The 21,932-nt window shown below is 47.0% G+C and overlaps 1 protein-coding gene across 10 annotated transcripts in view; it reads left to right on the forward strand.

Annotated features, from left to right (window-relative positions):
* Positions 1-21,932, forward strand: part of SGMS1 (sphingomyelin synthase 1) — a 269,326-nt gene that overhangs the window by 157,730 nt on the left and 89,664 nt on the right. For 8 of the 10 annotated variants that reach the window (XM_047703349.1, XM_047703354.1, XM_047703348.1 and 5 more), the window contains 2 exons: positions 1,298-1,446; positions 2,994-3,074. The gene's annotated coding sequence lies outside the window, so the exon portion shown is untranslated. Of the gene's footprint in view, positions 1-1,297; positions 1,535-2,993; positions 3,075-15,435; positions 15,567-21,932 lie in introns of those variants that run through there. The other 2 variants (XM_047703351.1, XM_047703356.1) reach the window with 2 other exon arrangements.

Raw genomic sequence — 21,932 nt, forward strand, 5'->3', positions numbered from 1 at the left:
GTCCAGACCATGCTGTTCAAGCACATCAGCTATGTCGGATGCTTGTATTCTCGCGATGCTACCACCGCACTGCGTTCTCATGAATGCCCTTCGCCTCTGCCTCCTCCCAGCCCCTTCCCCACCCCCAGTTCCTGGCACAGAGCGTGGGGCCAGATGAAGAGAGTTCATTCACGCCACTTGTTGAAGTTGCTTATTCTTTTGAATGACCGTAGTGGTGGCACATTACCAGCTTGGAGGAGGAACTTGACTCTGCGAACCTATTAAAGTATTTTCCATCAAAGCAAACAATGTGGGTCTTGTTAAAAAGATCAGAACTGGTTGTAGTTGTACTAGTTGTAACGAGACAGATTTTCTTGTGGGCATTGTCTGCTGGTTTTGAAGGTGAAAGCAGACGGCTCAGCTTGTGCCCAGCAGATGGCATCATCAGAGTGAGTCCCAAAGAGGATGATGTAGGAGGGGTCAAGGAGCCCTTTTATTCAGATACAAAGTTCTGTTTAAAAGTTGCTGTTACTGGGGTGCCTGGGTGGTTCAGTCGGTTAAGCGTCTGCCTCGGCTCAGGTCATGATCCCAGGGTCCTGGGCTCGAGCACGGCATCAGGCTCCCTGATCCACAGGAAGCCTGCGTCTCCCTCTCCCACTCCCCCTACTTGTGTTCCCTCTCTCGCTGTGTCTCTGTCTGTCAAACGAATAGATAATATCTTTTAGAAAAAAAGTTGCTGTTGCATCTCTTGTGGGTCTTTTTTATTTCTATCTTGAAAGCCTCACTGACAAGTCCATGCTGTTGTTGACAAGGCTGTGGTGGGAAGCTAGCTGTGGCGAGAGGCTGCCTGCTGCTGTCCGCGTGGCTGTTCTTCCCCACAGATGCCCGCGGAGCACTTGGCGTTGCACCCCAGGAGAATTAGCACTGATGGAAGTGATTCTTTCCCTGTTTCAAGAATTTATCATCAAGAAAAGAAACACAGAGCCGCTCTGCAGAACAGTCCCCAGGGCACAGCTAGAGGTTTCCGTGTGCTCATTAGTAAAGGCTGTCCGCGAGGACGGGCACTGTTATTGCAGCTCTGCACCAAACAACTTGGGAAAGTCTGACGTTCTTGTCAGAAGTCTGACTTGACCTCTCCAGTGTTCACACAGGGAGAGAGTCTGAATGTGATGGATGTAGACGAGAATTGCAGTCGAGGCCGTGACTTTAAAAGACTCCTATACCTGCATTCGTAAACACTCATGGTGGGCCCTGTATGTGTGCGCTCTCCAGTCTCCAGAACTTCTCTCCACAGTATGTCTCTGTCCTTCTCTTCCAGGCCTGGAAACTGAGTTTTGGAAGGATTCAGTAACGGACAGCCACTCCGCGGGGCCTGTCTGTCCAGCCCGAGTCAGATCCTTCTCCACTGTCCATGGTTTTGAAAGTCTTCCGCGCTGAGTGACCAGCCTAGAAAGCTCTTGCCGGCCGGTGAGCATGGGGCTCCTTCCTCTTGGTGTTGGGTTCAGTCTCTTATGTCCCTGACTCTGAGTCCTATACTCCTAACTTATTGATGTTGGTAAGTTCTTTCCTTGTTACTAGGGTTTATGTGGCGTTTGTTCCATTTTCTCCTTTATCTGTGGCCCCCTGACTCTCCCTCCCCTCTCCCCCAACATACACACACACAACACACATACACATACACACACCCTACAGGTTTGGAAAACTTGAGACTTCTTGTCTATTCTATAACTGATGTGACAGAGTCTCTTTTTATAATTAATACGAATCTCTTTTCTCGGAATGACAACAGAGAGGCTTCGGGTGAGGAAGAGTAGCAGGTGCCTATCTTGTAAGTCTGACCCCCTTGGAGCCATCTATTTTTCCTAGAAAATGAGCAGTGGTTGCATCGTACCTGGTAGAAGTGGGGTGTTTTCATTTGGGGCTCTTCTGTGAAGGTAAAGAAAGCAGAACTTCTTGTCCCTAGGTTGTGGGCCCTAAAATGTTAGGAAATTAAAAAACAAAAGTAAAGCTTTTGTTCAGGATGCCTTGCTCTTGGAAGAAGGAAGGCCCTTTGCTGGGCATAAAATATTACTCCATGGAGTATATGAATCTCCAGTATTTGAACTGGACTTAGGGATGAGTTACTAGGTCTGATCATTGAGCACAGGTGTCCCTGGTTCTGGGATATACCCTTGTTGGATCAGAGCATACTTGACGTGGCAGATTTTCTCCTTCGTCTCGTTTAATTCTCTGAACCACACAGTATAGTGGGGAGTATCTTTCAGAAAAGTAGAAATTGAGGCTGGGAAGAGATGAACGGACTTTTTGCCAAGGTCGCATGGCTAGTGAGTGGTAGGACTTGGAACCAAGGTTTGTCTGTGTGGTGTCCTTCTGTTGAATGTGGGTGGGTTGGTTTCCCTAACGATTGATCTTTCCTATTCTGTAAATTTTAATCAACATGGAAAATAGAGCCAAGGATAAGAGGAATCAGTATAGATGGTCACTTAATTACTGGTAAAGTGGGATTGGAGACCTCACCAGCATCTCTGAATCTAAAATGTGCGTTGGCTCCAGCAGCAGTCACCTGCTGGTCTTCTGGTAGCATCTGGGCTTGTGGAGAGCTGGAGAGAGCCGGGCTTCCCCTCTTGGTAGGGCTGAGCCCTAAGTCAGTACCTCCTCACACACTCCCAGGCAGATCTGTCCAGAAGAGGGCAGGGAGAGACAAAACTGGCTTAGTCTGATACTGCTTCCTCCCAGCAAACAGACCAAAACCTCTTCCCAAAAACATAAGGCAGGGCACTAGAGGGGGTGTCCGCCCCAAGCCTCAGCCATTGAAACACTGCTCTTTAAATCTCTTTTTCTCTTGGGGTGCTCTCTGTTGTTACTCTGTCCTTCCTTTTTTATTTTGAAGAGAAAGGAGGAGATGACTATTTTCTCTCTGTTTTGGTTATCAAGAAAGGAAAAGACGAATGTAGAAATCCAGAAGTGGTCTTTTGGAGACCTGTGACTAACCAGACCCCTTCTCCTTGTGACAGGTGATGGAAGTGAGCTGGAGCAGTGGGAGAAGCTGGTAACTTCTCAGAAGCCAAGATGACAAGAATTGTTTTAAATAATCAGTAAGTGAAATTTTGTTAGTCCTCTGGAAGTCTTTGGTTTACTGGTGAATAGTCTCTAAGAGACAACGGTGGAAGAGTAGCTTGATCAGATAGCTTAAAAGTCTGAAAGAGAAAATGTTTAAAAAGTAAATATCCAGACACTTCAAAAAATTGATGCTAACATTTGCGCAGTTTTTGTGTGTTGGTAGGTGTGTCCTTTTACGTTGGGTGTCACAGCTGGGCAGACAGAGCATGAGTAATTAATAGATCAAAGGAGGACTCCTTTTATATTAACTTGGGACTAGCCCTTTGCAAATAGACATTCTCGTTCCCGTTGGTTCAGTGAGCAGCACGGCTTACCAACCTCGGGTGTGCATGTTTTGGGAAGTCCCAATGAATAAATGTGGCGAGTATGAATAAAGTTGAGCTCCTTGCTCCCTTCCCACATCCCTCTTTGAGTATCCGTCTCATTTTTTTCCCAACAGAGGCCACAACTGGTTGCGGATGATTTGACAGTTAAATGTGGTTGCTTCCAGTTTCGTTTTGATGATGATAATGTTGGGACGAGAGGTTGTCACGTGAAAAGATTGTATACTTCCGAGTCAGACATTCCCTGGCCTGATTCTTGCCTTCGTACTTCTGTTGTAGTTTGTCAGCCTCTCCAGCTCTGTGCATGGGGCTTGGTCATCCCTCCCATGAGAGGAAGACCGTGGGTCATACTCCGCGCTCTGACTGGTGCTTCTGGGGCCACAATGAAAGGACAGCTGACCCTCATGCAGCCTGGGTTTGAACAGGTCCACTTGGATGTGGACTTTTTATCATCTGGTCCTTGAAATGTATCTTTTCTTCCTTGGGATTTCCTCTGAAACATTTTCTCCAGCTTACCTTGTGGTGAAATACAGTGTATAATACATAGAGTGTACAAGGTCTGCATTCATTGACTCGATGTCATCCGTGGGGCTTTAGTCCACGGTACATGATCAGGAGTCAAGTTTCTGGAGAGTTCAAAGTTACACACAGATCTTTGACTGAGTGGGAAGTGGGTGTCCCAGTGTTGTTCAAGGGTCGCCTGTGGTTGCTTTCCTTCCTTATATTTATATCATGATGTGTAGTTTACAAGCCCGAATCTGATACAGACCAACTTGACCTTCGTAGCTTCCGTCAGGCTGTGGGGCGTCAGTACTGCGGGCACTGCCATGCAGACAAATGTTAAAAGATTTGGCCTGGGAGGGGGTACAGGGAGAGGAGTGGGTGGGGAGAAGGAGGGGTACAGAGGGAAGACAAGGTTACAGCGCCTGCTGATTTCTCTGGTGTGAACACTCCCGGCCTGGATGGTTCCCACCCCCAGCAAGGTCAGTGCAAGCGGAGCCAAGAAGCTAGGCAGGTGCACCCCAGCGTCTGCTTCATACCAGCCACACACACAGGAGTGCAAGGAATGTCAAGCGCATAAACGCTAGTAAAATAGGAAGCGGTGAATTTGAGTATTTCTTCTCTTTGTTTTTAGTCTAATTTATTTCAGTCATGTGTTTATACACTGTGACTTTTAACGATAGCTGTGTCGAACACCTGGCTTGCTGGAATCCCCGGGGGTCTGACGGTCTGCCCTGGGGGTGGGGGGGGGCTGGTAAATCGGCACTGGTTATAGGTTTCCTGTGGCAAAGGCATCTTGAAGCCACTGTTCTTCAGGTATCTGTCTGAGCCCTGGTGATACGACATTGGTTGGGTTGGTCAAAACAAGGTTTGCTTTTGCGTCTGTGCTGGGTAGCTCCCGTTGCCGTGCTCACCCGCCTTCTGGAACTGAGAAGCCCTGAGAGTAGTTTCAAGCATCAACCTCTTTTCTTGGATGTGTTAACCCGGCTCTGTGATGGCCGTGTCCCCCCCGGGCCCCTGCTGGCTGTGCAGGGACTGGGCTGCAGATAGTCTGGCTGTCCGCCCCGTTCCGAGTGTCTGCTGTCCCTTCGCTGTACTCCCTCGAACCTTTGTCGCGTCAGGTGGGGACACTTTGGGGACCAGCAGCCAGCGTTCCTCCTCACCCACGGTGGCATGTAGCTTTGCTTTTGTTCAGACATTAAGTTTTAATGAAAGTGACTTGTCTCCAGAGAGAGAAACAAAGCAGGACAGTATCTGGGCGGTTTCAAGTTCACGCTGGCTCAACGAAGGTCTTGGGGAATGAGATGGAGGGCAGAACGGACGCTGGACCTGAGAGCCCAGTGTTTCCTCCACGTGCTGGCTTGCCCTTTCGAAGGGAACAATTGGAGCCTGAAATTGCTAAGTAACAGCTAAGATTGTGTTGGTTGTTTTTATTTTAAATCTCACCCACCTAGCTCTCAAAACACATTCTTTATTGAACCAAAAAAAAAAAAAAAATGCCTTGGATATTTCAAAACATTTAGTGGTGTCGATTCCTTGAAGCGTACTTACAGAAGCTTAAGACATTTAGTTCCCTTATTTCCTCCTAAAACAATAGATATTTATAGTTCCCACGGAGTCAGGGACGGACTTGGACTATTGCAAAAGCGATTCTTGTGCCTTTCGCGCTGAAGCAGATGGATGGGAATCTGAGACACTTGCCTCCGGATTAAGAAATGCTGACCTGTGTCTCAATCAAGATGAACGAGGGTGTCTTTGGTTGCAGTGAAAGCAGACTTGGGAGACATAAGTGACCAAACAGCCTCACCACACATAAAGTATTCTGATTTATGATTTCTCTCCCCAGAAGGCACCTGCTGCTGTTTTGGGACATCCCCAGTGTAGACAAGTGTTTGATTAGACAGCTGTCAAGTGTGTGGTCCTGAGACGTGGGAATGTCACAGCCATGGATGGCGTTCCATCAGCACACTCAGTCGTGTGCTCGGTACTTGGCAGTCGGGGTTACGAGGGTAAATTCTAGTACAAATAAGACAGACTCATTCTACATCAGGAGCCGACGCAGGCCCCAACACAGAAATATATATATATTTATATAATATATATATATAATATAAAATATATATATATATATATATTATCTCATTAGAGATAGAGTAACTGTTCTGGAAACCACCAGGAGAGAGAAATTACCTGTGTGGTAGGTGTGGCGAGGTCCAGGAGACCTTCAGGAGCAGATGACATTTGCAGTGGGTATTCAGTGATAAGTGCCTTTTAATCAAAATACCTATTTTAAAAATTATAAAAGTTAACCCTACTAGTTGGAAAGAACTTTAAAAATGTGAACATTATTAAGAACACAAATTCACCAGTGTTATCACTACCTAGAGTTACCATTATTAACCTGGGTTTTGGGGGGATTTTTTTTTTGGGGGGGGGTTTGTTTGTATTTGGCCATGCTCTTTCTCAGCCTGGGTGAGTTATATACTTTTTTCTTCCTAAAATGGACTGTTTGTCATAAGTACTGTTTTGACACCTGATTTGATTGACAGTATGCTGAAACTATGCCACATGAGTAAATACTGACATCCCGTTTCTTACTGTTACACAGCATTTCACATGTTAGATGTCCTGGAGTGTATCCAACCAGCTCCCCAGGAGTGGGCATTTTGCTCGTCCTCCGCTTCTCGTTCTTGCAGAGCGCGCCGTGGTGGACGTCTTTGTGTGCGCATTGTGGTGACCTCCCCAGTTCTACAGGCAGGATCTTTGAACAGAGTTGGGGCAGTGCCGAGGGAACATTCCAGCTAGAAGAAAGAGTGTGAGCAAAGAGGCAGAGGTAGGAATGGACGATCTCAGTCTGGGGGAAAGGCTGGAACTCTGCTTCTCCAGGGCGGAGAAGCAACGCTAATTGGGGCTGTAGGTAGAAGATGGGGGTCTCCTATGCCAAGCCCTTTATTCATTCTCAGTTGGGAGCCAGATTGGAATCTATAGCCTAGTTCAAGCGAAGATTCTGAGTATCTTCAGTTTTCCTTAAGTTCCCTTATCTGGGGAAGAAGTAATTAATTACTATAGATAATAGATACTACAGATAATAGGTAATTAGATAATAGTTGTAGTAATAGATAGTAGTTCTGCTTTCCAAAACTTCTTGAAAGCCTTAAAACATCAACAAATTGGGGGAGTGAATAACTAATGGAAGCTAGAAAGAGTGTGTGTATAGAAGAAACTGTAAGATTAGAGGAAATTGTGGTTTTAAAAAGCAAAGGAAACATCTTTAATTCATCTACTTTATATACTTATTAACAAACTATGAGGGCACCTGGGTGGCTCAGTGGGTTAAAGCCTCTGCCTTCGGTTCAGGTCATGATCCCAGAGTCCTGGGATGGAGCCCTACATCGGGCTCTCTGCTCAGCTGGGAGCCTGCTTCCTTCCTCTCTCTCTGGCTGCCTCTCTGCCTACTTGTGATCTCTGTCTATCAAATAAATAAATAAAATTTTAAAAAATAATAATATTAAAAAAAACAAACTATGAGTAAAATGTAAAGACAGTTTGGGAAAGATATGGATTAGGAGACAAGTATCATAATTTAAGAATAATACTGTCTTCTGTTTACTAAGTGCTTTTATGCACTTGTATGTTTAAATGCAGTATTTTACCTAATTTCTCAAAAGTTTTCCCAGGAAGAGGGCAGGATTATCTCCATTTTGCAGGTGAACCAGAGGCCTCCCAGGCTGGGTTCGGGGAGGCGACACTGGACTTGGTGTTGGAGTTCAGGGGCTGCTAGGGCGTTGGACAGGTCTCAGGACATGGCTGAGAGGGTTGTGAGGCCATATTAAGACCTGCAAGGTGGGGGCACCTGGGTGGCTCAGTGGGTAAAGCCGCTGCCTTCGGCTCAGGTCATGATCTCCGGGTCCTGGGATCGAGTCCCGCATCGGGCTCTCTGCTCAGCGAGAAGCCTGCTTCCCTCTCTCTCTCTCTCTGCCTTCCTCTCCGTCTACTTGTGATCTCTCTCTGTCAAATAAATAAATAAAATCTTTAAAAAAAAAAAAAAAAAAAGACCTGCAAGGTGACGTGGAAGAGTGGCTTTCTGTCCTAGAATCACTTCTTTCCTCATCACGGAAGGGAAAAAAACACTTCTCAGCCATTTTCTCTTCCCTTTGTGGTAGATCACGTAGTTGTAAAAACACTTGCTCCTTCCTACCCGCCCTCCATCTCTGTGGGAGAATTACACTTTCCTACCCCAGTGAGGATTGGCCACAGAGGCTGTCTTGGCCACAGGACTTACTTTGGCTGAAACAATGTGAGTAGCGATGACATTTCCCAGCAGAAGCTTTACATTAGGCCTCCATCTGCCATGTCTCTCTGGGCCCATGTCCCAGGTCAAGGTCTGGACATTTAGTTTCAAATAATCCAAGCCCTGGCCCCAGGGTCAGGACTCTTTGAATTCAGCATGACTGTGTGCCCTGTGTCCAGTGGCTGTGGAACGGGGCACACGGTTGGGTCACAGACCAGTGTCACATGGTCACTGGTGGGCTGTGCTCCGCCACCCTTCTGATGCCCTTGGAATGACATTGGCCTCCGTCACTCAAGCTCATGTCCCCTCACCTCCCCTCCTCCTCAGCCTGTGCTTACCGCACTGTCTAGTTGCTGCTGAATGTTAGACTTTCTTACTCCCATCTTGCATTCGTAGTGAAGCAATTTGTACAGACGCATCCACTAGATTAGTGTATATGCCTTTTTTTGGACATAAAAAAGAAAACCTAAAAAAACAGTTGTGAACTGTTCAACCTCACAGATGACATATCTAAAATTTTTTCTCTGCAATATAAATTGCCCAACATGTTATTACAACAAAATAAACTCTTAGTAAATTCTTGACCATTTTCGTTGATTCCCACCCCCCACTGAAGTTACTGCTTCTTTTTTCCGTGATGTATGAAGTGGAGGTTATTGTTGTCAGAGCGCTCCTTTGCGTTTTCCCTTTATGGTGTCTGATGCGAGAAGGCTCTGTGCAGGTTCAGTAACACCTTAACCTCTGTGTGGAATAATTGGGGCTTGACCTCTTGTATCTCAGATCCTGTGTCTGATAAGCTGGCGGGTGTCCAGGGGCTCTCTTGATTTCATGTTTCCTACTGACTTGTCTTGGCTTTGGACCATGGCGTGCAACCGAGACCTCGGAGAATTGACTAGTCTGACTTAGTAGTTTCTGGGCTAAGATGATGCACTAGTTAGCTACTCGGTCATTCAGCGATTTTCTGCCGTGCTACTTCGGACCCCCTCTCCACTTTGATTTCAAAAGGCAGATGGCTAATTGATTATTCAAGTTCCATTTGGGACCAAGGACTTTCACACTTTTCTGTCCAACATGCACAGAAAGAACGGACAGGTCTGCCCCAGTCGGACAGGAAGGAACACTCAGGGAACGGCTCTGGTGTAATGGTCCACTCTTAAGGTTGGGTGACGGGTTCGTGATTGTTGGTTTTAATATTTATATTATTATATAATATATAATATATATTATATTAAATATTTATGATTTAATATTATTTTTCCTTACAGAAGCATTAAATATATTCTCTTATATGTATTAAATACTCTATAGCTAAAAAGTTTTTTTTTTTTAGTGTAGAACACTGTTAAATGCATCCGTTGTGTTTATATTGGCAGAAGTGTGTCACATCAGTTATTTTTACAACTTTAATTTTCTTTTAAAATACCTTAGATGGACTTTTTAATAAAGAGTGTTCTCTTTTCTCTACAGGCCACAATAATTTTATTTTGAAGACATTATTTAGTGACCTTTGATTTTTCAGAGGCTCTTCATGTAAATATAGTTATTAGTACGGTTGAGGGGTCAGACAGAGAAATACTTTCTCTTGTTCTACCACAGAGAGTATTCTCTGTTAGGAAGGGTACAGAGGGGTGCCTGCGTGGCTCAGTTGGTGAAATGTCTGCCTTTGGCTCAGATCATGATCCTAGGGTCCTGGGATTGAGTCCCACATCGGGCTCTCTGCTCAGCGGAGAGTTTACTTCTCCCTCTCCCTCTGCCTGCCACTCCCCCTGCTTGTGCTCTGTCTCTGTCTTGAATAAATAACCCCCCCCCCCTTTTTTTTTTAAAAGGAAGGATATAGAAAGTTAGTGTCTGGTTATTGACAATGACTGGCCACTAGTCCCTTCTCTTTTCTGTAAGAAAATCTCAGTATTTTTGTTTTTTATTATTATTATGTTAGTCACCATATAGTACTTCATTAGTTTGTGACGCAGTGCTCCAAGGGTGAAGGTCTCGGTGTTTACACAGGGTTGAGAATGCTAGCCGGGTCTCCTCAGTTGCAAGCCTGGGCCTGCCTGGCGGCTGTGGGGATTAGACACAAGAGCCCCAGCTTTGGGCTCAGACGTCCATGGCTTTGAAGCCATCTCCCCTCGTCCTAGCAGTTGACCTCGAGCTCGAAACCCTCTTGACTCCCATTAACAGCAGGCCCAGTACGAACTGTTTACACCTACCTCGCTGTGTTGTGTACACAACAAACGGGCATTAGCGCGTATGCAGCAGAAGGCACCGTCCTGACTGGATCCTTAGTGAATTAAAATGAGCAGGTTTTTTGCTTGTTCTGGGTGGAATTTCAAGTATAGTTTCCCAAAGGAACAGTGTTAAGAATGAGGTTTGAGTACAGTATTAGAAGTATCATTAATATTATACTCGAGATCAATCATAAGTTAAGTAGGCTTTTAAAGCCTGGCCAGAGAAGCCCATGTGTACGTTTGTCTCCAGGAAATGCATTTCAGGTGCCACCTGAGACTTCGTTTATTTCAGACCTCAGAAGTGAACCTCTAGAATGTAATTTATTAGCAGGCTGAGGGCTGTTTAGATAACCTTTTGCTCGGACATAAAATGGGATATCTTGATAGGTGGTAGTGCTTTGGGGGACAAATGAGCCCTCCTTTCTACTTTGGGGAAGTAAACTTAGCTGGAGACCTTACTGCCCTTCCTGTCAACCCACCTTGGTAGTTCTAGTATAGACCTATGGCCAAACGGGAGACCTTGATCTCTGGGTGGATGCGTGGCCCCACGTGGGAACAGTGTGAGTTTTCCCTGAGGATCTTTACAATTATGGCTGTGGAATAGGCCCTCTTGGTGGGAGAGCTGGGAGTTAAGTGGAAGAAGACAGATTTCAGGAAGGGAGAATGGAATCAGTCTGTAGAAGCAGATCTGCCATCAGGTTCTGGTGGGGGTCATGTTGAGTTGGTCCTAAAACCCAGCTACCCCTGTGGCTATCCTGTTGCTGGGTCACACGGAGTCAGCATGTTCCCCTTTGCTCTTATTGATTTATTTTTAAATGTTTAAATATTTATTTATTTCCAAATTTAAATTCAATTACTTAACATATAATGTATTATTGGTTTCAGAGACAGAGGTCAGTGACTCATCAGTCTTACCTAACACCCAGTGCTCATTCCGTCATGTGCCCACTTTGCCTTTACTGGGGATGCCTCAAGTGCCATTTCTGTTAACCCGCAAGCTAGAGAGTGGTGACTAAGTCATTTGTTTAGACTTGGCATATGTAAGAAGTTGTGCCTTTGTCATGGCAATTATAATAAATATAATTACATAGTGGGACAGCTGGTTTATGACATAGCTTTTCGAGAACAATGGCACTGTTTATTCCTATCTCATAAAAGCAGAAATGTATTAGCACTAATCAGAGGATACTAGTGAGTATGTATGTGTGTGTGTGTGTGTGTATGAGAGAGAGAGATATAATGACTCTTAAAACAGACCGAGGGTTACCAGAGGGGAGGTGCGTGGGGGGACAGGGGAAATGGGTGATAGGGATGGAGTGTACTTGTGATGTACCCTGGGTATTAAAATAAAAACTTAGAAAAATGAGTCGATAGGCGTTTGCTCTAATGCAAACATCTTACAATGTGTGCTTTTAAGCTGTATAAAACAAATACATAATACGGTTCTAGTAGTCACAGATTGCCTTGAAGAACTGCCTTGTGCTACCCTTGGTAGCAAGGAGCACTAGTGGGCAAAGAGTAGATGTTCGTGGCTCTCCCGTGTACGTGGAGAGAGCCGTTTCTCTTTCAGGAGGAATTGGTGCTTTGGCAGGACTGCCGCATGTGTGAGTATGTGTGCCTTACTAGAAGGGGAAGAGAAAATGACTTAATGCCTTTGTTTTCTTCAGTGGGTTAGTGTTGGAGGATCTGAGATTTTATGTGATGACACTCCTTTGTAAACTCTGCTTCCCTCTAGGAAGTATCCAACTTGCTCTGTCACCAGTAGCATTCTGTATTGTTGGAACATGTCAGTGAGAGCAAAGAAACACATCTGCCGCTTGAGTTCTGTGTGCCAGCCGGTCTGAACAGCTATAATATGTGCTTCTCCTTGAGGTATCCGCAGCCAGAAGGAACGTTGTCCTTTCTCCTTTGTGGCTGTTGTTGACCTGGAGCATCATTTATATCAGACTGTGTGTTCGGCTGTGTCCTGGGTGTGGGGGGAGACGAAGCCTTTGAGACACAGTCTCTTCCTCAGATGGACTTTTATCATCTGGCCAGAGAGAAGGGTCAGGGGAGGAATTGCAAATGGAAGGAAGACGCTAAGGTTGTGTAAGTCCGTGTTGAGATGGAGGTATGAAGAAGGAAGTCTGTAGACATTTGGAGGAAAGAAGAGTTCTTCAAGGCCTGAGATGTGGGGAGGGTTCCAGGAAGAGGAAGGGTCTGGAAGGTCATTAGTATGGAGAGTGAGAGAAGGTCTGCAGCCAGGAGGTGTGGTGTGGGCCTCCATGTGGAGGTGGTACTGGGCCCTGTGCTTTAGGGGAACAAGTAGTCCAGTTGCCGTATTTGATGGAGGGTTTTTAGGGTGGTCGGTGGGGGTTGGAAAGGTGGAGGCCAGCGTTTGCTGCCTGAACATCAGGACATTGGCCCATGGGCTAATTGTTACTTTTTCTGAACTATACAACCGTAGCCCCATAGTTTGGTGTTGTAGGCAAAAAAGACATCCTAGAAATAGTACATTGGAGCAACATTGGCAACTGTGTCCCTACCTTGGAAGCATAAGGTTTGTTGTAAACATCTTTCAACTGGTTTGAGTTAATGATCTCAGGTAGACATATGTATGAAGCCCTTCTTCCGGACAGAGCACCCATTCTATGAATTTTAAGCTTGACTGGATCCTAGGCAGTAGAAACAAAGTAAATCATCTCTCCCTTTTCTGGATGGCTACCTTACCCTTCCTCTTTCATGTATCTCAATGTATCTGCTTATGTCTACCCACGCAGACAATGGCATTACTCCCACTGCAGGTGTAAGTTTCCTGAGTTGTGTGCACACACAACTATATATATATATAAAATATATGTGTACAGCCTTCCCGTATAAAAGAGCTGCTGTCCTTGGTGTAACAGCCAACATATGATCAGTTTGACCAGTATGATCGGTGATAATAGTTCTGTAAATAGAAAATCACGGTGCTTAAAAATACATATTAATTTGCATGAACGTTTGAGGAAAGTTGCCTACAAAGCAGATGTTTTCCTTTTGATATCTGCTATAAAACCAAAGCTGTTTCATTGATAGTGAGAGGGAAGGTTTATGACATGGTGGCACATGGGGTAGTCATTATTCTGTGATGGTGATGATGCATTGGGAGCACAGAAGACCTGGCAGCTGGAACAGCAGTCAGGGGACACTCAGCCTTGGTGACCTGGCGTGGGGGAATGGGAAGAATGGTAGAGATATGGGAGACACAGTGGGAGGCTGTCATCATACCTGTTGATAGTGAATTCGAGAGAGAAAAGTTGGGAGAGAGAGCTCAGATGAGTGTAGAATTTAACTTAAAGCATCTAGGACAATGAGATTACCTTTTTGTGAGTCAAGGGAAATTTTCAGCTCCATCATCTAGACTACGGGCCAATATTATGCCTGTTGCTAAGGATAAATGTGAGGTCATAGGCTTACCTTGCACCTGCCCTTTTGGACCATAAGTTAGTCTTTTGGGTGGAAGAACTCTCGGAGCCCTTCAGAGAGATGAAGCAGTGACTTAGCGCCGCGCTCCTGGTCACATATGGGCACAGCTGGGATTAGGGCGGGAGCTCTGGACTCCTGGCACAGTGCTCTTTCCACTCTTCCATAATGGTTTACAGAAAATCCCATTTTAGAAAGAGCCTTTTGATCTCACTTTCGATCAGATCTTTGGTTAGTGAGTATTTTGAAGAATTCTTGGCCTATAGAATGAATGATTGGTTCTTAAAAAAATACAAGGAAGTTAAACTCAGGAGATTACCTCCAAAGCCAAGAAGGTTTAGTTTTTAACTTAAAAAAAAAAAAAAAAAATTATTCCTCTGCTAAAGTTCTCTACCCCCACTAGCCATCAACTCATTTCTTAACTGGTGCATGGGACTTAGCCATTCTTGAGTCTTCTGTGATTTGCCAATTCCTAGTTACATAAACTTTCCTGTAGTTTTATTCCATAATAATGGTTAGGGCACAGTTACCCAGATGGAGTATTTGCAAAATCACTCTTACTTTTTTAAAAGTTGGTTTACTATGGCATAAATGAAGTCATTTCAATTTTAAGCCTTTTTTTGTGTGTGTGGTAAAAATCCTGTTGTATGATAGGAACACCAAACCTAAGAATCCTAAACCAGAAGTTTCTTTAATTTATTCTTTTTTTTTTTTTTTAACCACTTAAATAAAGGACTCAGACCACGGAACACTAAAATACTACTTCAGTTTTAAATTATTTGGATATTTTAACATCAAAAAAAATTTTAAAAAATGATAAGCTAGTTTGTCCTAGTTTTTGAAGGTCGGTTTAGAACTTCCAGGGACAAGACAGCGTTGTTTGCGTGCCTGCTGTACGTGGAGCACTGTGCCCAGTGCTTTGCGTGTAATATTACATATAAGCTGTCCCCCAGACTGTGTCAGGTGGGCATTTTATCACCCCCCCACCCCCATTGCAGGTAGTTTGCCCAAGGTTATTCGGTGTCAGAGGTCGGATCTGAATCTGCTGCGAGGCCAGGCCCCTTGCTCTTTACATCCAGAATCGCCGCCTAACTCAGGAACTTTTTCTGAAAGCAAAAGAAATTAACCTCCATCCACAGACCTAGTGTGTCATGATGAGATTAATTCTTGTTTTGAAAGAGTTTTTACTGAGCCATCCACGTTTTCTTGGAAGTTGCTAAAGGCTAAAGTTTGAGGGGGAGCAAAACAACTTCTTTTTTAAGGGCTGATATAAATCAAGACGGGAAAGTTCCGCCTTAGCCGCCAGTGAACACGCTTATTGGTCAGGCTCCACGGGCTGACTCATTTCTTTTTCGCTGTGTTAGAGGGCCACACCCTGCATTCCAAAAAAACCTCTGCTGCCCGGCCACACCCGCGGCCTCCCTGCCGGAGCCTCCGGGGTCGCAGCCGGCGCGGGTGTTGGTGTCGGTGTCCGTGCGGCGTAGGTGTCGGTGCGGCTGCACGCCGGCCGGCCAGGCCGCGGGAGACGAGCGGGCGTGGGGCCCGGAACCCGGCGCCCCTGCCACTTCGACCCTCCTCCACCCGCGCCCTCCCCGCCTCCCGCACCCCCCAGGCCGGAGCCGCGCACACTCGCTCTGCGCCCCGGGAACTTTGCCGACACTGCCGCCGGGGAGGAGGAGAGACGTAAGTGTGCGCCCTCTGGGCGGGGTGGCCGGCCCGGGCGCACTCCAGGGAACGCGGGCTGCAGCGCGGGACCGGTGGACAGAGGGCAGAGCCGGCCTCGCGGAGCTCCCTGGCGGACGCGGGGGCTGCCCTTCCCCGCGCCACAGCCCCGCACGCTCCCCGTGCCTTTGCTGAACCCGTGGCTCGGGGTATGGGGGCTGGGGCTGCAGCCGCGAAGACTCCGAATGTGCCGGGGTGCTTTGGAGAACTAAGGAGCAGGGGGTGGTTTCGCCGTGGGGTTACCAGAAAGGCCCAGTGGAGGTGTCGGAGGAAGTCGAATTGCATCTACAGCGAGGTGGCTAAGTTTGGGGGAAGCCCCCTCCTGAACTCGACTCCCTCTGTGGCAGAGGTCCTTGAGCTAACTCCTTGGGCTGGCGGGGAGCCGCTTTGAGTGAGATCTCTGCTGCGGCCCGGAGGAAGCACGTGCGCCTCGTGTTTTGGAATGAGCATGTTTACTCCACAGCCATGCTTTCTGTGTATTGTGGCCAGTAATTGCTCTTGCGGAATTTGTGGAAATAAATACCCTGAGAAGAATGTATGGGACTTGCTCCCCCCCCACCCCATTAGTGTTTGTTCTGTGTCCTTGTGGAGTTACACCAAAGAGAAGGGTAAGAATCAGAGGCCTGAGCACCAGTTCAATTTCATTCTTAATCCTGTGGCCTTACCACTTTTAAAACTGATGTAGAAATAAAGTCGTGGATCTTCTTTTAAAAGCTTTCTATGTAAGAAACTAGTCAGCAAGCGCATGGAGATTTGTATGGTGTCTTTTTCTTTCTTTTGCAAGAGGATGGGGAGGTGTAGGGACAGGAGAAGCAGAACCTTTGATTTATTCTCTTTGATTAAGGACCTACCCAGTGCAACAGACATATATCACCATCAGAAACATTGGCTGTACTGGAAAGGCAGGCTGAAGACATGAAGACATGAAGACATCCGTAGCACGAAGGATGACAGGAAAATTGTAAATTGGCAATATGAAGTTACCGACATGAATTACGAAGTTATGAATGATACCATTTTTCTTCATTTATGAAGATAGAAACTAATGCAGACTGTAAGAGAAAGAGTGAGATTTTTTCTGATTTTTTTCTGTCTATGAATGAAACTTCTCTAGAAAGAAATCTTTGCTAGGGGCGCCTGGGTGGCTCAGTCGTTAAGCGTCTGCCTTTGGCTCAGGTTTTGATCCCCGGATCTTGGGAATGAGCCCCGCATCAGGCTCCCTGCTCCTCCGGAAGCCTGCTTCTCCCTCTCCCACTCCCCCTGTTTGTGTTCACTCTCTTGCTGTCTCTTTCTCTGATAAATAAGATCTTGAAAGAAAGAAGGAAAGAAAGGAAGAAAAATCCCTTCTAAATGTACTAATTGGATAGAATTTTCAGTGAGTTACACTTTGACCTCCTAGTAGCGCTGTTTCCAAGTTCATAGGCTTGATCAGCTCAGCTGCTTTGAGTTTAACTCAAGTGCCCCCTGTGTGAGATGGGGATCCCAGTTCTTTTGAGAAACATTCTGTGATGTTGAAGACAGCCGGGGTAGCTGGAAATGCCCCTGTCAGGTGGTGAGAAGGGAAAGATACTTTGTTAAATCTCTGAGCTGTCTAAAATCTAAAGGGATGATTAAATTTAGATTTTGATTTGAGTGTCACCTAGCATTGTGACAGAGCCGACCATTTAAGGAACTGCTTATTATCAAGCAGCGAGATGCTTTGCACCCACTACCTCATTTAATTTGTACAATCACGCTGAGAGATAGATATTATTATCTTTGTTTTATAGTTGAGACAACAGCTTTAACAGTGTTAACTTTTCTGAGTGAAATAATCCCAGAGGACTTTCTTTGTTCAAAGCAGATTTTTTGGTGTGATTTTAAAAGTTCCTTATTGCCCCAGTGCCAGAATATCAAAGTTCAAGGAATGGTGCATTTACTCTGGGAGCTCATGGTTTTCAAATATTAACTAAGCAAGCCTTTTCTTGATGAGCCTGTTAACACATGTGCCGTCCCCACCGTTCTGGGCTTGGGGTGACTTTCTCCTCCTTTTTTTCCCCTGAAGCCTTGTCAGTTCTAGACTGGCGTAGTCTTCCTATCCCGCATGCACTGAGTGCAGCTCAGGCATTAAGGAGCTGGGGACGTGGTCATCCAGGGTCATTGTCTGTGAGCGCACACGGGCAGTATTTTCTATGCAACGTCAAGTGCTTTTTGTTTCTTGGCACTTAGTGGTGAGCCTGTTAGTTAAGAATGGTGAGGTCACGAGTGGCGCACTTCGTGAATGCTGGAACTTTTCTTGTTCGATGAAGGTGAGAAAGTCTCAGTGCGTCTCACGAGGGGCTGCCAATTCACCGGGGGTCCCTCTGCTGGGCTGGCTTCTGCGAGGTCAGAATGAAAGAGAATAGTGTCCTCTGTCTTAGAACGCTGTGCGCTACAGCATCTGGGCCAGAACCCAGAGCCCGGTGTCGTCCCACCCCCGCCTCCATCACCATCACCACCTCTTAGACACAGAACACCCACCCAGGCCTCCTCCTTAGACCTCTCGGAGTCCTAGCTGTATTAAGTGCCTTGAGTTCTTGAAGATGTCGACAGTGCATGCCAGTGCAATGATAAAACCACTTGGGGGTAATCTTGTGAAAATCATGGAGAGGAGGAAGTATGCCAGACAGCTTGATTTTCGAAACAGGGCACGTGGTAAATTCTGGAAACTTGATTTTCAGGGTTCATGTTGGTATCTAGCAGAATTTTAAGTGACATTTTTGAGAAAGTGGATAGGGATGGATTTCGAGAGTGGGGTGACTGCCTGGGTCCAGTGTCGCTCCTCTCCATCTGGCCTTACTTCTTTTTTGCTGGTTACCAGACAGGGGTATCAACATCCCCGCAGGTGCCCACAGGCCTGCTTCAGCCAGGCATTTAAGCAAGTGCTGCGTGATCGTTACTCGAGGCAGACATGTGTGGGGTGGGCAGCAGTAGAGATGACTGGGTTTGTGTTTTGCCCTCCTGAGCAAGGCTGGTCAGTAGGGTGGTGTCAGCCCTGAGCTAGCTGCCAGCCCCCAACCCCTGACACATCTGGCGGAAAAGGTCTCATGCTGGTAGAGGTGGAGAGGGAGGCGACGGCCCCATGGTTTTCTGAGGCATTGGAGATAGTGGTTAGGGGACAGGGACTCTGGGGACGCCTGGGTGGCTCAGTCAGTTAAGTGTGTCTGACTTGGGCTGAGGTCATGGTCTCAGCGCTCAGTGGTGAGTCTGCTTGTCCCTCCCGCCCCCTCCCCCCACTCTCTCTCTCTCAAATAAATAAATCTGACCTTGGACGGGTTATTTGAGGGATCTGCGCCTTAGTCTTTTCATTCATAAAACGCGGATAAATACCACGTCCTTCGTATGGTTGTTGAAGATGGTGAAGGATTACATTAGATTGCTAATCCATGGGGGGTGCTTCAAGCCCTGAGCCCGGCAGTAGACCGTGTGTGTTGGATGGGAGGTCTTCTGTTGTCGCTCGTGCTTTTACTGCTTTGGGCGCTGCTAGGTGTAGTTCTCGGTTTGTGTGTCGGTTGTGGGTACAAAATGGGGCTGTTGGGTTTGGGTGAGGGTCTAGAAACTTTGAACAGAGGTTGTCGGCCCTGGGGATGTCCAGCCTGGTGTGGAAGCTACGGGATGGTACTGGCCTCCAGTCCACTGAGGTAGAGCTGGTCACATTCTCTGTCTGGCGCATTTTATCTGATGGAACAAGTGCTTTCTCTTCAGGAGCTGTCGCTGGCTCTCCCAGAAGCCTCCATCAGATTAGAATTTAGAGGGGCTCTTTCTTGGTATTGGTCAAGATTGAACCAGTGATGTGATCTTAGGCACTTGGCTAAACTCGGTGGTTCTCACAAGGTGGCGGGGCGGGGGGGGGGGGGCGTCAGTGAGCCAGGGGCACTGCCGCTGTGCATAGGACGGGCCCCTCTTCACAGAATCATGCCTTCCAACATCAGTAGTGCTGAGGCTGAGGAACCTCATCTGTGTGTTTCCGTGAAATGGGTCTTTTGGAGCCTGCAGAAGGGCACGGCACACATATTTTACCAGCAGCAGTCCAGTACGATGGCATTTGCTCCGTTCCCCTAGAGGAAGAGAGTGCCGTGCTGGGAGAGAGTCACTTAAGCCCATGCGGGCATCTTGGCTGTACCCATTTAGTCTGCTCTGTGATTCGGGGCAAGTTTCTCTGTCTGCGATCACCCTGTCCCTGTTTCATAATCCACAGGGCACACCTGCAAAGCTTGCAGTGCCGTTCTTGGGCCCAGGAGTGAGCCATGGTTTTTCAGATTCACTTTTCTTTTTTTGGTAGCGGAGTTAGCCGGATGCTTGTAAAAATGGAAGACTTGGAAAGAAGATGAATCAAGAAAGTGGGTTTCTAATAGTTGAAAGATAAAAACCAAAAAGGGTTTTGGAGTCAGAAGTCGGGGAGGTTCTGTCTCTGAAGTGTTAACTTAGGCCCCGCTGGGAAGGAGCTAGAGTCCTGTGCCTCATGTGGGGCTGGAACTAGCCAGGAGGAAGAGTTCTGTGTTTGTGGATTGCTCCACTGCAAAAACTTGGAACGTCGTTCTTAAGCAATGCAGTGAACTCTGTTTCTTCATCCTACTTTTGATGGTTCCTTAATCGGCTGTCTAGTGCCTTAAGGTACAAGCCACACACCCAGCCACGTATACCCAGATGTGTCAGCCTTGCTGTCTTACTGACTTCCTGTCCCCCCTCTGCCTCCCCACCAAAGACAGAGCAGAGCTTTCACGTGGTCACTCTTCCTGTCACCCCCATGGTGGCCCAGCCATGGAGCTGGGAGTCTAGAGGCCATCCCTGAGTCCCACTGTTCTCCTGTTGTCGTGGTGGCCTGGGACACTTCCATAAGATCAGCTGAAACTTCATGAATTTGACTGCAGGCTGATTGATTGATTGATTGATTGATTGATTTTTGGAGCTGAGCCATAGGTGGAAAGATCACCACTCCGCCCCCTGTGGGCACGACCTACCTGCTGTTTCCTTTGTAAGGGAGAACGTTTTGCAGCTCTCTTTGTCATCCAGGAGGTACCTCTGAGAGATGCACCCTGGAAAGTGGCCTGGCTTAGAAAGAGGCTCTTTGACAGTCTGGAGGATTGAAGATGTTTGTGAGTTTTTAAAGAAATTTCACTTTCTCCTTCCGGGTCCCGGGACCTCTGCATTTGGAGGGAATTGTTGAAGTCCTGCACGCACACGGGACGCAAGCCCTCCTGTGGAGCAGGTATCCGTGTGTGCCCCCAGCAGCTTGCCTCTCTCTGGGTATCTGGAAAGCTGTCCTCTTGGAGCAGTGGGGAGACTACACACCGCCCCCACCCCGCAGCAGACAGCGGCAGGTGGACTAGGAATGATCGGGGCACCACAACCTGCCCCTGAGACATTTGTAACACAGACCAGCCCTTCACGTAGTGTGCGGAGGCCTTCCTAAAGCCAGCCTTCCGGCTTTCTTGAACCCTCGCGATTTTGCAGAAATCGAAGGCAATGTTCCAGACTCTCCTGGTCTCGAGCTGCCCCAGAGTTGCTGGGTGTAAAGGCGATTGACAGACACTTGGGCGTTCTAACAGAGAAGCCTGAATGGGGACACGCAGCTGCAGAGCTCCTAGGGGGTCAGAAGGCAAGAGTTTGACATTTGAGCCAAACCAGACCTCAGGTACCTTGTAGACGAAAGAGAAGAGAGACAGATTACAATTTTAGGTGGTCCCGGTGAGCACAGTTCTTGAAACCCGATTAGATGATTTCCGCACTTTGGGCTTAGCCCCATGGCTTTGCTTTCACAGATGTGGATGAGGCTGGAAATTCCACGAGCTGCTGCGACCCGGGTGTGGAAGGTGCCCGAAGGCCGAGTGTGTGTTTGCAAGGCCTCCGGCGCTCACCCAGTGGAGTCCCGCACTGTTTGCTGCCCAAATCCCAAGTTCTAGACTTGTGCTGAGTCAGCAGATGTGAAGCTAGATTTCTTTGCGTTTTGAAACTAGAATCCTGTCCAAACGCCTTGTAGACAGACACAGAAGGAACAAAGAGATTTAAAAGGTCACCTTAGAATGGAACAGTAGACCTCATTACCCATGTCTGTGAGCTTGTGTTTTTAGTTTAAAGAGTTTAAACTTGGTGTTTCCTGAATTCTTTGATGTGCTCATCTAAATATTCTCTGTGGGTGTAGTTTGCTGCTTTTAAGAGGGGTCCCACCCCCTTCCTGGAAATTCCTAAGACCTTCGGTTCGCTGGAGTCACCGGTTTCCACTGTGAGCATGGTTGGTCTGTGGGCACTGTGCGAGGGTTGGGGAGAGCCCGGGGCCTTTCTGACTTGGATAAGACCCGGTTCTAAAAG

This window comes from Lutra lutra, chromosome 14 (assembly GCF_902655055.1).
Source record: "Lutra lutra chromosome 14, mLutLut1.2, whole genome shotgun sequence".
In the NCBI taxonomy this organism is placed as follows: domain Eukaryota; kingdom Metazoa; phylum Chordata; class Mammalia; order Carnivora; family Mustelidae; genus Lutra; species Lutra lutra.